Source organism: Pinus tabuliformis, chromosome 3_2 (genome assembly GCF_031772625.1).
Source record: "Pinus tabuliformis cultivar Carrire ecotype Pingquan chromosome 3_2, CPIR1, whole genome shotgun sequence".
NCBI lineage: Eukaryota > Viridiplantae > Streptophyta > Pinopsida > Pinales > Pinaceae > Pinus > Pinus tabuliformis.
In genome coordinates this window covers 1,138,221,773-1,138,234,114 of record NC_142302.1, presented here as the reverse complement: position 1 = coordinate 1,138,234,114, position 12,342 = coordinate 1,138,221,773, and the positions used below count along the sequence as shown (strand labels likewise).

Genomic DNA, 12,342 nt, shown 5'->3' with positions numbered 1-12,342 from the left:
TCCTGTGACATCTACGGGCCGATGACATCCATAGGCCAATAGTATTTTTTGACTGGTACAGCATGGCTAGCTATTGTGAATTTATCAATTTTTTTTTGCGCTCTCTGAATATTCATTACCAAAGTTCACGCAACCATCCTATCCTCGCTCTCCATCTGTCATCAACAGTTCACACAGCCATCCCATTTGCACTCTTCTACCTGTTATCATCCAGCTTGGCCTTCTGTAAGTCCACTGTTTGAGTGAAACCCATATTTCCAGTTCTGAATGAGAGAGGCAGCGCCTTAGATGTTGCAGTAAACCCTTCAGATTGAAACTGCAACCCACACAGTATTAGAGGCTCAAGCATGAATTGGAGTAGCCTGTTTGTGCTATAATTTTTTTTTTTGAATGGTACCGTATTAAGACCACACGACTTGCGGAGAATTTTGACAGTTGATGCGGGCCCTGATCTTCTGAGCAGCGTTTCGCTGAGGATGGATTCTGCATAGTGTTGCACGACCTGCTTTATTAATTGAACATGTAATTTTTTATTTTTATTTTTTGAATGGTACCGTATTAAGACCACACGACTTGCGGAGAATTTTGACAGTTGATGCGGACCTTGATCTTCTGAGCAGCGTTTCCCTGAGGATGGATTCTGCATAGCGTTGCAAGACCTGCTTTATTAATTGAACATGTAATTTTAGTTTAAAACTTGTACTCTTATACGTAGCGTACCCTATGACTCAAGGAAAGTTTCAAGTGGGAAGAATCACGGTATTTTTATGAAATCCGTAATTTTCACCTTGGGGATCCTAGTTATTGGTTTGAAATGTTTACCAACACTTGCGGGTTAACCTCCACATGGTTTTCACCCTGGGGATCCTAGTTACTGGTTTGGAATGTTTACCAACACCTGCGGGTTAACCTCCACATGGTGGACCCAGGGTCGATTCCTCCGAGTTGCGTTTGAGGGCATGTTGGAAAAATCACCGCACCTCTATGGAATTCTTAATTTTCACCCTGGGGATCCTAGTTATTGGTTTGGAATGTTTACCAACACTTGGGGGTTTTGGTGTAACCGCAAACCTCCACAGTGTAGTGGTTTTTGAAGATTAGCTAAGTTCATTTTCACGATTAAGTTATAGATTTGTATTGAGTGCTATTCTTTTGGAAGTTTTTCCATAGGTTTTTCACTTTAATGTCTCTAAAATTTGGAGGAATTTATTGAAATCACAAGTTTGATGAGTAACCCCTGCATAATCAAAGTGCCCTAGGGTTTTTCAAGGTATAATCCATATATACAGTGAAAAAAACAGAGTAAATAACACAAATCAAGATTTCACCTCCTACTTTTAGGCAAAAGTCCAACAAGTTGCACTAAAGACAACTCTTTAAGTTATATGGGTGCTTTTGAATTTCTAACTTTTTGAATGATACATGAAATGTAATGATGAATTGGGGTCAATATTTTAGTTCGCTAGAAACAAATGAGATGTTTTGATTCAAAGAATGTTTAGCAATCACATATTTAGATATGTCATTGTGGGTTGTGTTGATAATATGCTCTTTAGGATTAGCTTTAAATGTGCATTTAGTTTGGCCAATGTATGAATTGCGATACGAGTAAGGGATTTGGTAAACCCTTGATCTTAGCATAGGTTTTCACTTGTCCTTGGTAGGACAAAGTAATTGCTTAAAAGTTTTATAGGGTTTAAAGAGAGTTTTGATAATTTTTTCATATAAGATTTTGGATATAAGATTGGTGGTGCCTTGGATGTACGTAAGCAAAATGAGGGCTTGAGGTGTAGAGCGAGTGGAAATTTTAAATTTAAAATTTTGAATCCCACGAAATGCTTCGATAATTTGGGAGATAGGCTAACCATTGGCCATCAAGGCTTTCGTCAAATGAAATTTTTCTTTCTCTAGGCACTGAGGAGCATAAACATGAATGACTCAAGTTACAAGAGTTTTTAAGACGACATACTTTTGGGTTAGGTAATGATGAGATTGGGCATGAAGATATTTGTCGTTGTGAGTCTTTTTTCTATAAACTTGGTGGGTGAGGGAGCCACCTGGAAAATAAGAGATGAAAGCATCTAGAAAAGGAAGGGTTATATCTTTTTCCACTTCCATAATAAATTGAATATTGAGGGAAATATTGTTCAAATGGTTAAAAAAGAAAACAAAGAAGGATTGAGCATAAAACCAAATGACAACGATATCATCTATGAAATGCTACCAACGTTTTAGTGTAAAATGCTAGGAGTTTAAGGCTAGAGCGTCAAAGCATTTCATAAAAATATTAGACCCCGAGAAATAAAACAGATCCCATGACTTACCTTCAATTTGCTCATGTAATAAGTCCCTTTATAAGAAAATAAAATAGAAGAAAGACAAATTCGAATGAGGTTGAGAAATTTAGGATCAACTAATTTAGAGATAAGGTTAATAGGGTCAAACATTTTTCCATAGTTTTGGCTTGAATAGCTTAAACATCTCCACATATTTCCAAACCGTCTACTAAGAATCTCTATATGTCCATTACTCTCAAGATAAAATGTTGAACCATATTACGGTTTTGTTTCCATCTTCTTCCACAATGTGTACTCTGTAATTGAATTAAAAATCTTATGTTGTTGTTGGATGTGTGTCTAATAATGATTAGTAGAGGATTGCAAATACACACAATGTAGCCAAATATTCAAGAGTGTTTATGTATGTGCCCGTGCTATTTTTTTTCAATAAGGTTCTCATGCATTATCTTCAGGGAAAATTTATAATTATTTCCATCTATAAAATTGCTTGCCTATACACATAAATTTGCACAAAAGAAAAAAAAATATTGTAATAAATTAAGTTTCCAAAAGTAATAATAAGAAACCAATCAAAGTTGTTGATTGCATGGTGATAGTGTTTGTTTTAGAGAACAAAAGCACATTGAGGAATTATGGATGACTAGTTGATTTAGAACACAATTGAAAGCTAGATATGTGTAGATTGTGCACTAGTGAAAGTAAAAACTACATTGTAAGACCCTTAAGCACTAAATAGTGTCCTACAACATGCTTACAAGGAAAACTAAAATGGGACATAAGAAAAGACCATAGACACTTCTTAAATGAACAAGAAATTTCATAAAGTCACAATTTTGGCAAATGAACATTAGCAACAAAACATAACCCAATGTTCATCAAAGGATGATACAAACAATTTAAATCTAGCAAGGCCAAGTTAGTATTTATATCTCTAGTGTCCACTAAGAAGCAAAGTGACCACAACCATGCCTTTTTCATGTGCCCCATGCTTAGTGTATTAAGATTCCCATCAATTTCCTTTAAAACAATTTTTCCACTATATCAATTCATAAAAGTCCTTGCAAATATATGTTACATTGTGTGGAAAGTTATATTTCAAAGAAGAATATTATTTTCCAAATATCATACAAATAGGATAATCCAAGATAAATAGTTACAATCTATATATCTAATGAATCAAGAACCAAGTGGTCACAACAAAGTTTCTATATTTTCCATTGCTTCTCATGGATTAAGACTCTCATCCATTCTCTTTAAGATGAAGTTGGTACTACATCCATTCATAGATATGCCTCACATTGCATGAAAGAAGTGAGAAGAGATTATCTCAACAAGGTGAAGGTATCATCTATATATCTAGTAGATAAGAAATCAAAGTAATTGTAGAGAAATTAAAAATTAAAACCAAAGCCTTTTTAAAGATAAATAATATATCATACATATAAATATAAAATATAATTCCAACATTATAGGGAGATAGCCATGTTAAAACCATTAATTCAATAGAATATATTTGCAATGAGAATACAAAAATCCAAAACACAAGGTTATTAATGGCAAGATAACATATATCTTTTACAAACAAAGCTAACTAATATATAACTAATATATCTAAGTTTAATTTACTAACAAGCACACAATGGATATCAAAGATAATGGAAGCATAAAAGGAAAACTACAACCTCAATCCTAATTAGTTACTCTAGTATATTGCAATGTGTTTACAAATAATTACACAAGTTAGTATATTGCAATGTGTTTACAAATAATTACACAAGTTAAGATAACATATAAAAACTTTGAAGTGAAAGTGAAACAAGTATAAAGAAATCAAAATTTAATTCAAGATTTAATTTTGGTTTTCTTGTTAAAAATTCTCTAAAATATTTGGAAACTTACAAATAATTAAACATAATGAAAAATTTCAAAAATTTCCCCCAAAAAATCAACTTTTTGTAGTTCCATAAAACAAACAATAATAACAAAGCACAAACAAATATTTATCAAACTACTTTATTATGACAATAAAGTCTAATATATTCACAACCATGTTAAAGCACAAACAAATATTTATCAAACTACTTTATTATGACAATAACTAATATATTCACAACCATGTTAAAACAAGTATTCATACTTCTTAACCCTTAAAACTCTTGCCCATTTTCTTCGAGATAGACTTGTTACACATACATTTATATAAAAAATCTTTGCAAATACACATAACACTGCATAAATAAGTGAAAATAAAATATAATAAATAAATTAAAAAAATATATATTAAATAAGGAATCCCAATGAACTCGACTTTATCAAAAATCAATTTATCCATGCTGCACTTCAGAGCAAAATACATCAAAATTAAACACGAAGTCTCTTAGAGTATGTTTCCAAAGGTGGTCAATGTTCATCATAACAAACTACAAAACACTCACAACTCATGTTTTCACAAATATGAAAATAATGGAGCATAGTAAGTGTTTACTTGAGGATTAAACACATTCAATCCAAAAAGCTATATAAATAAATAAATAGAGTGTTTTACAAAGTAAAACAAAGTTTTTTAAAAAGATGTGTTCTGCAAGAGGTTTTTTGTTTTTTGTTTTTAAAGATGTGTTCTGCAAGAGGTTTTTTGTTTTTTAGTACTGAGATGTTGTTACTTAAAGTTGTTTAAGATGTTGTGTGTAAAGTTATTTTAAAAAAATTAATATTATTTTAAAAATTAATGTCGTTTATAAATAAAATATTTTGATTTTACATATTTTATATAGAGATAAAATAATTGAAATTAAAATTAAAAAATTACTTTTTGGTATGAGGGATATATATAATTTTTTAATTGAATTGAGATCTGATGTCTATGTTATATTAGAAATGTGTAATGTAAACATTTTAACTTGGTGAAAATAAAATGAAAATAAAACAAAAATAATCTATAAAAATTAAATAAATAAAAAAATTACTCATGGTATTATAAGAATCAATGGTATTAATGTAGAATATAATCTACTTAAGTGAGAAATTAAAGTAACTTAGATCTATCTTAGTTTGATGTTATATTTAGATACATAATTCATTGTAGAAAATGATGGTGTTGAATCCATGTAGCAAAAATTTATGGATATGTTACATTTGTCTTTGTGATATGCACATTTGTTTGGATATGATCGAAAGTGAGAGACATATTAGAAAAATGTAATTATTACATTTTATCTAATATTTCTTCCTACCTCCATCCACTTTTTACTAGGGTATATTGGTGAAAATATAATACTGTAATTATTACATTTTATTTAGTATTTCCCCTACATTTGACCACTTTTTATTGAGTGGGGGTGGTAATAAATTGTCAGACCAAGAGGTAACTCCTCAAAACAATTCATGATATTCATTTAGGTTGGTCTTTATTATATACATGAGGGAGAGACTGTTCATTTCATCTCCCGGTGACTCTTCATCTTTTCTATTATTTATTTACATCAATTACAGTTGTTCACCCAATCCTGATGATTAGGTGTCAACATTCCCCCCCTTAATCTGAAGGGATGTTGGTGAGTCCAAGCATCGTTCTGAATCTTTCAAGCTTTTCTCTTCCAAGCGCTTTGGTGAAGATGTCTGCAATTTGCTCATTAGTGGAACAATGGTGGAGATGGATTGTTTTGGCCTCAACATGATGTCGAATCAGATGATATTTAGTATTGATGTGCTTCGTTCGATCATGGAACTTTGGGTTCTTGGCCAACTTTATTGCCGAGGTATTGTCAATCATGAGTGGAGTCGATTGTACTTGTTTTACCTGCAAATCTTCAAGAATTTTCCTGAGCCACACAATTTCTTTTGTTGCCTCAACTATTGCCACATATTCTTCCTTTGTTGTGGAATCTGCTGGAACTGATTGCTTGCGTGATCTCCAGGAGACAGCTCTTGATCCAAGGCTCATAGCATAACTTGAAGTAGATACCCTGGTTTCTTTGTCTCCATCAAAGTCTGAATCAAAGTATCCAATCAAGCTGAAGTCACCCACCTGTGTATACTTGATTCCAAAGTCTTGAGTTCCCTTCAAGTACCTTAGAACTCTTTTTGCAGTAGACCAATGTCCCTCACAAGGCTTTTGCATAAACCTAGAGAGGATTCCAACAACAAACGAAATGTCTAGTCTAGTAGTAGTTAGGTAGTTGAGACTTCCTACCAGCTGTCTATACTTTGTTGCATCCTCAAATTCTTTTCCTTCAATGGATGTGAGCTTTAAGTTTTGTTCCATTGGAGTAGTAAGAAGATTGCATTCTGTCATGCCAAACCTATTCAACAGATCTCCAATGTACTTCTTTTGAGAAAGGAATATGGACTTCAGATGTTGAGTTACTTCAATATCAAGATAGTAATGAACATAGCCCAAATCAGTCATTTCAAAACCTTTCCTCAATTCCTTCTTTATGGATGCAATGTAGCTTTCATTGTTCCCTGTCATTAAAAGATCATCTACATATACCACAAGATATACAACTGTTTTGCCAACCTTCTTCACAAACAAAGTTGCATCATCAAGATCATAATGTTTGAAATTGAGTTTCAGAGGATGCTCAGTTAGTTTTTCATACCAGGCTGACAGTGCTTGTTTGAGGTCATACAAGGATTTCACAAGTTTGCATACTTTATGTTCATGTCCTTTCACATCAAATCCTTCAGGCTGGGACATAAAAACATTCTCTTTTAGATCTCCATTCAAGAAAGCAGTTTTTACATCCATTTCATGGACTTTCCAACCGTTTTGAGCTACTAGGGAAAAGAGTGTTTAGATGGTAGCCCGTTTTGCTGTGGGAGCAAAAGTCTCCTCATAATCGACCCCTTCCTTTTGTGCAAAACCTTTTTCCACAAGCCTGGCTTTGTGCTTGTCAAGTGAGCTATCAGCTTTATACTTGTTCTTGTAGACCCACTTGCAGCTAATTGGTTTGGTTCCTAATGGAGGATCAACCAGCTTCCAAGTGCCATTCTTTATGAGGGCATCATACTCCTTTTGCATCGCTTCTTTCCACTCATCATGAGAAGCAACTTCTTTGAAGGAAGCTGGTTCAAAATCTATAGACAAATTCAATTCAAAATCATAAGAAACATCCATATCAATAGGTGAATCAGAGTCATCTACATCACCTCCATTTTACTGGTTTGAATTTCTAGTTCCTGCCTTTCCAACCTCATCACGACGAACACTTTCAAGTGTCTTTGTTGGCCACTTTGGGGGACCTTTCTTAGATGGTCCAGGCTGCTACGTTGATTGAGTTGGGTCTGAATCAAGATTGAGTGTCCCAATCCTATCAATCACATCACTTAAAGTGTCATCCTTTGTTGGAGTTTCATGTGGGGGAGAGAGTGCTTTAGAAGAAGATTCCACAAGTTGATCTAGTATAGGAATCCCCCCTTCAAGATGTGGAATCTGATTATCAAATTCTTGAAATGATTTTTCATTTGCGAATCTATCCAAGAGATCAAGTTGCCGCTCAACAACATTATCAGTTTTGGATGATTCAAGAAAGATTACATCTCTAGATACAACAAACTTTTTATTGACTTCATCATAGAGATGGTATGTTTTGGAGGTGTTTGAATACCCCAGGAAGATACACTTATGACTTCTTGGACCAAGTTTGTTTCTATGTACCTTTGGTATCAAGGCATAACAGGTGGAACCAAAGACCCTGAGATGTTTTACCAAAGGAATGTGCCCATACCACATTTCATAGGGAGTCTTGTTTCTAATAGCATTAGATGGGCATATATTCTTTATATATACAACACATAGAACTACATCAACCCAAAACATTTTTTTTACATTTTTGAAGAACAACATGGAGCGTACCATATTTAAGATTGTCCTATTCATTATTTCAGCTACACCATTCTGTTGGGGATTATAAGGCATAGTTATTTGATGTTTGATCCCATGTTGGTGAAGATAGTTTTCAAATTCATTTGAAGTGTATTCTTTTCCATTATCAGTGCGAATAGAGCCAATATGAGATTGTGCATCATTTTCAATCCATGTATGAAAGTTCTTGAATGTTTGAAAAGCATCGGATTTGTTCTTCAATAAATAAACCCAACACATTCTGGTGTAGTCATCAATAAAGGTCATCATATATTTATTTCCATTTGCAGAAGGAACGTGCATTGGACCACATAAATCTGAATGAATGAGTTCAAGTTTTCTATGTGCTCTTGAATGTGAATCATGAAAAGACTGTTTGCTATGCTGTCCTAGAATGCAAGCATCACATTGCTTAAGTTTCCTAGGAATTGTAGGCAAATCAGTGACACCATTTTTCTTCAACAAGCGGAGGCTGTCATAGTTCAAATGTCCAAATCTAGCATGCCATATTAAACTTGATGGAAGTGTACCTTCTTCATAATGAGAATTGTATGAGAAAAGTTGTGCATGAGCAGAGGTACCCTGTAGCTTGAGAAGCCTTTCTTCTTCTATCCCCCTCATGACAAGTGAGTGGTCAGATGCTTTTCTCACCTCAAGCTTGCCATCGAACATATAAATGGAGTGACCTTGCTAGTGGATGTGGACCAAGGACAACAAGTTTCTCTTCAGCTGTGGGATATATAGAACATGAGGTAGAGGAAAGTCTGGAAGACCAGGCAATTTAAGCCTAATTGTGCCAAGCCCTGATGGCTTGAGTTTTGATTGGCCTGCAAAGTATACTGCTCCATCAACATTGTCAGTAAATTCTTCAAAAATATCTTTTCTATGAGTCATGTGGCAAGTTTCTCCTGAATCAAGCAACCAATCATTTTTCCAAGAAGCAAGTGAAGTATTAAATAAGTCTTCATTTACTCCAATATTACATTGTGCCACAACATGATGAGCGGATTCAGGTGCTTTACCTTTGTCTGTGTCATTAGTTTTACCTTTGGGTTGGTTTCTTTGCTGCTCAATTTTGTCCCAAGGTAACTTGCATGTGGAGGCATCATGTGATCCATTTCTTTCGTAGCGTATGCAGTGCAAATCCGACCTTTCTCCTTGAGAGTGTATGCCCCCCCTGCCTCTGAAATATCTTTCTCTTCCTCTTCGACCATCTCTTCCTCTGGAAGAATCTTGGGCAAGGTTCTTTTCTTTATGAGCAAGGCACACAACCTCTTCAAAAGATTCAGGGGTTGTCTTCTTTCCAAAAGCTTTTTCTCTTTCAGCAAATTTTTTCACAAGAGAGTCAAAGGTAATATATTTGAGATTTCCATTTGCTTGCAATGACTCAAGATAATTGGAGTAAGTAGGATAAAGTGCGTTGAGAAAAGCGATAAGAGGAATATCCAATTCAAACTTAGTGGCTTTGATATTATGCATTATAGATTTTACTTCGCATGCAATAGCAAGAGGATCATTATTTTGTAATTCAAGAGTGAAGAGTTTAATAATGAGTTGAACAACTTCAAGTGCATAGTGTGAGTCATAGAGTTCTTTCAGCTTTTGTAAGGCTTTGAAAATGGCGAAATATGTTGACTCACCTCTTCACTTACAGATGTTGCAATTAATGCATAGGCTTTGTTGTTCTTATTTTCCCAAATGGTGAACTCCTTGTCTGAGGTAGGCTGTTCTGGCTCTTTGTCTCCATCTCCAACACACACTCCTTTCCACAACTCATTGAAAATGAGGGTGTGTTTTATCTTCCGGGACCACTCAGGATAGTTCTCCTTGCCAGTGAGAACTACTCCCACAATAGATATGATTGAATGCATTGTAAAATCTGTGTATTGTGGGAAAAAAATACTTCTGCTGCAAAATTTTACTCCTAAAAAAAATTGATTCTGATATATGGAGACAGAGGTATCACTGTACAAAATTGTAATACCATACACCACAATATCATTCAGTGTAATAGCATTCACCATTCACCGACTCTAATATTCAATGCCATACACATATACAATGCAACAACTCACAGTCACTAAAAATAATCATACCATTTGTGCAGGAGAGGAGGCTCTCACCCATAGGCTCTGGACAACAATAGCATTGGAGCAACGTATCAATTGAAACAACGTATCAATTGAATGGCTTAATGGCCACACAGGTTGGTATTAAGTCATGTTGGGACCCGGTGCCACTGCCTCCAATACAATCTCCAAGGGAGGCCACAACGTATCAACTGAGCAGCGATGAAATGAAGACCCCTAGCACAAAAGCTTCGGGTGGAAAGCTTAATGCTGCTGAGACTTCTTCGAAGTACGTCGCAGCTGATGGTTTTCCCAATTCAGATTTTGATGATCTGCTAGCTCAGACTTTCGGAAGGACATGCTTCACTAAAGAATATCCGAGTCCCTCTGAAATTCTTGTATCGGAGAAAGGCTTCTGGCGCCATTCTTGCAACGAAATCGTCATGCTTGATGCGAAGGCCGCATAGTCTTTAGGTAAGGAAGAGTTCGCTCATGTACTAGTGCAATGTAATCGTGAAATGAACAGTCCTTCTTCCTGCTGTAGGGATATGCAGTGATGGTGGTGGGCGTTTTCCCAATGGAAAATTCACAATGCTTACAAAGGTCGTCTAAAGGCAGAGGCGGGAGTCTTGATTTCATTGACAAGAAGTGCCCATCCACTTTTTACTAGGGTATATTGGTGAAAATATAATACTGCAATTATTACATTTTATTTATTATTTCCCCTACATTTGACCACTTTTTATTGGGTGGGGGTGGTAATAAATATTGGGTAACATAATATTGTGATATTATATTTTATCCAAGATTTTCCCCAACCAAGATTCACTTTTTATTAAAAAATTATTTATATTTGAGGTGCATAAATAAACTTAACTCCTATGTAAACATTTTATGCGATTATGGTAGAGATGTAAAAACAAAATAAATTAATAATTGTAATTAATTAAAAGAGTTTTGCATAAAAATTTGATCCCTTGGTAGATTAAGAGTTAAGATGGATCTAAGCTGACTTTATTAAAGTTACCAAAAATTATTAAAACACATTACAGTAATAATCATATTAAAAAAATAAAAAATTGTCTAATCATTATACATTTTAGAATTATTGTAGAATCTTGTGAATTTTTTTGTTCAAATCTTGATCTTTGTTGTTTTTCACTACATATATGGATTCTGCCCCTGAAAAAACCACTGGGTATTCGGATTGTGGAGGGTTCACAAGTGGTCATTGTCTAAGGAGACACGATTTCGTCCGTAAAAATTTTAAATGACCAAAAGATTTTTAATGACACTGAATCTATATCTACAATAAAAAACGATTCAAACACTTACACACAATTATATTTCTTGAAATTTTTCTTACCAAATTCCCATTTCACCAAAACTGTAGCCTGATAAATTCCCATGAAATCTATTCTTAATGTGATTTCTTCACATGAAAAAAAAAACCTTTTTATAGTATTCACTAGATTTGATGTCAAATTTCTCTTACCCTTCTTAACTGACAACATAAAATTTAATGCTATTGCCCTTCACACAAAGGCAAAAAAAATTCCTTGGTCGTTTGAACTAACTCTCAACAAACAAGCGAAATGAACGTGAAGTAACTCTCAGGCGAATGTGGTCAGATTTATTTCAATCAAAATCTCTACTTATTGTGGGCAATAAACGAACCAAACCACAGAGCAAATGAAATTGATAGGATTTCAAATGAACAGGACAACAGAAAACATTAGATTAATAGAATTTTAAGCACAAAAGTAGCAGTTGTCTGGGTGGTGTAGTTGGTTATCACGTTAGTCTCACACACTAAAGGTCCCCAGTTCGAACCTGGGCTCAGACAATTTATTCATTAGCAGTCGATTTTAGGTTATTTTCCAAATCGTTTCCCCAGTTCGAACCTGGACTCAGCCAGTTGAATCATTTGCAGACAATTTTAGGTTATTTTCCAAACCGTTTGGTCCGCAGTTCGAACCTCGGCTCAGACAGTAGGTTTTAGGGTGCAAATTTTGAATCAAACGCTTTGATAATTTGGGAGATAAGTTAACCATTGGTCATACTTTTGGGCTGGGTAATGATGAGATTGGGCATGCAGATATTTGTCGTT

The 12,342-nt window shown here is 34.6% G+C and overlaps 1 non-coding gene across 1 annotated transcript; it reads left to right on the top strand.

Moving 5' to 3' along the window:
- Positions 1–12,004: 12,004 nt before the first annotated feature.
- On the top strand, positions 12,005–12,078 carry TRNAV-CAC (transfer RNA valine (anticodon CAC)). Its single transcript has one exon. It is a non-coding gene; the product is annotated as a tRNA-Val (tRNA).
- Positions 12,079–12,342: the final 264 nt, after the last annotated feature.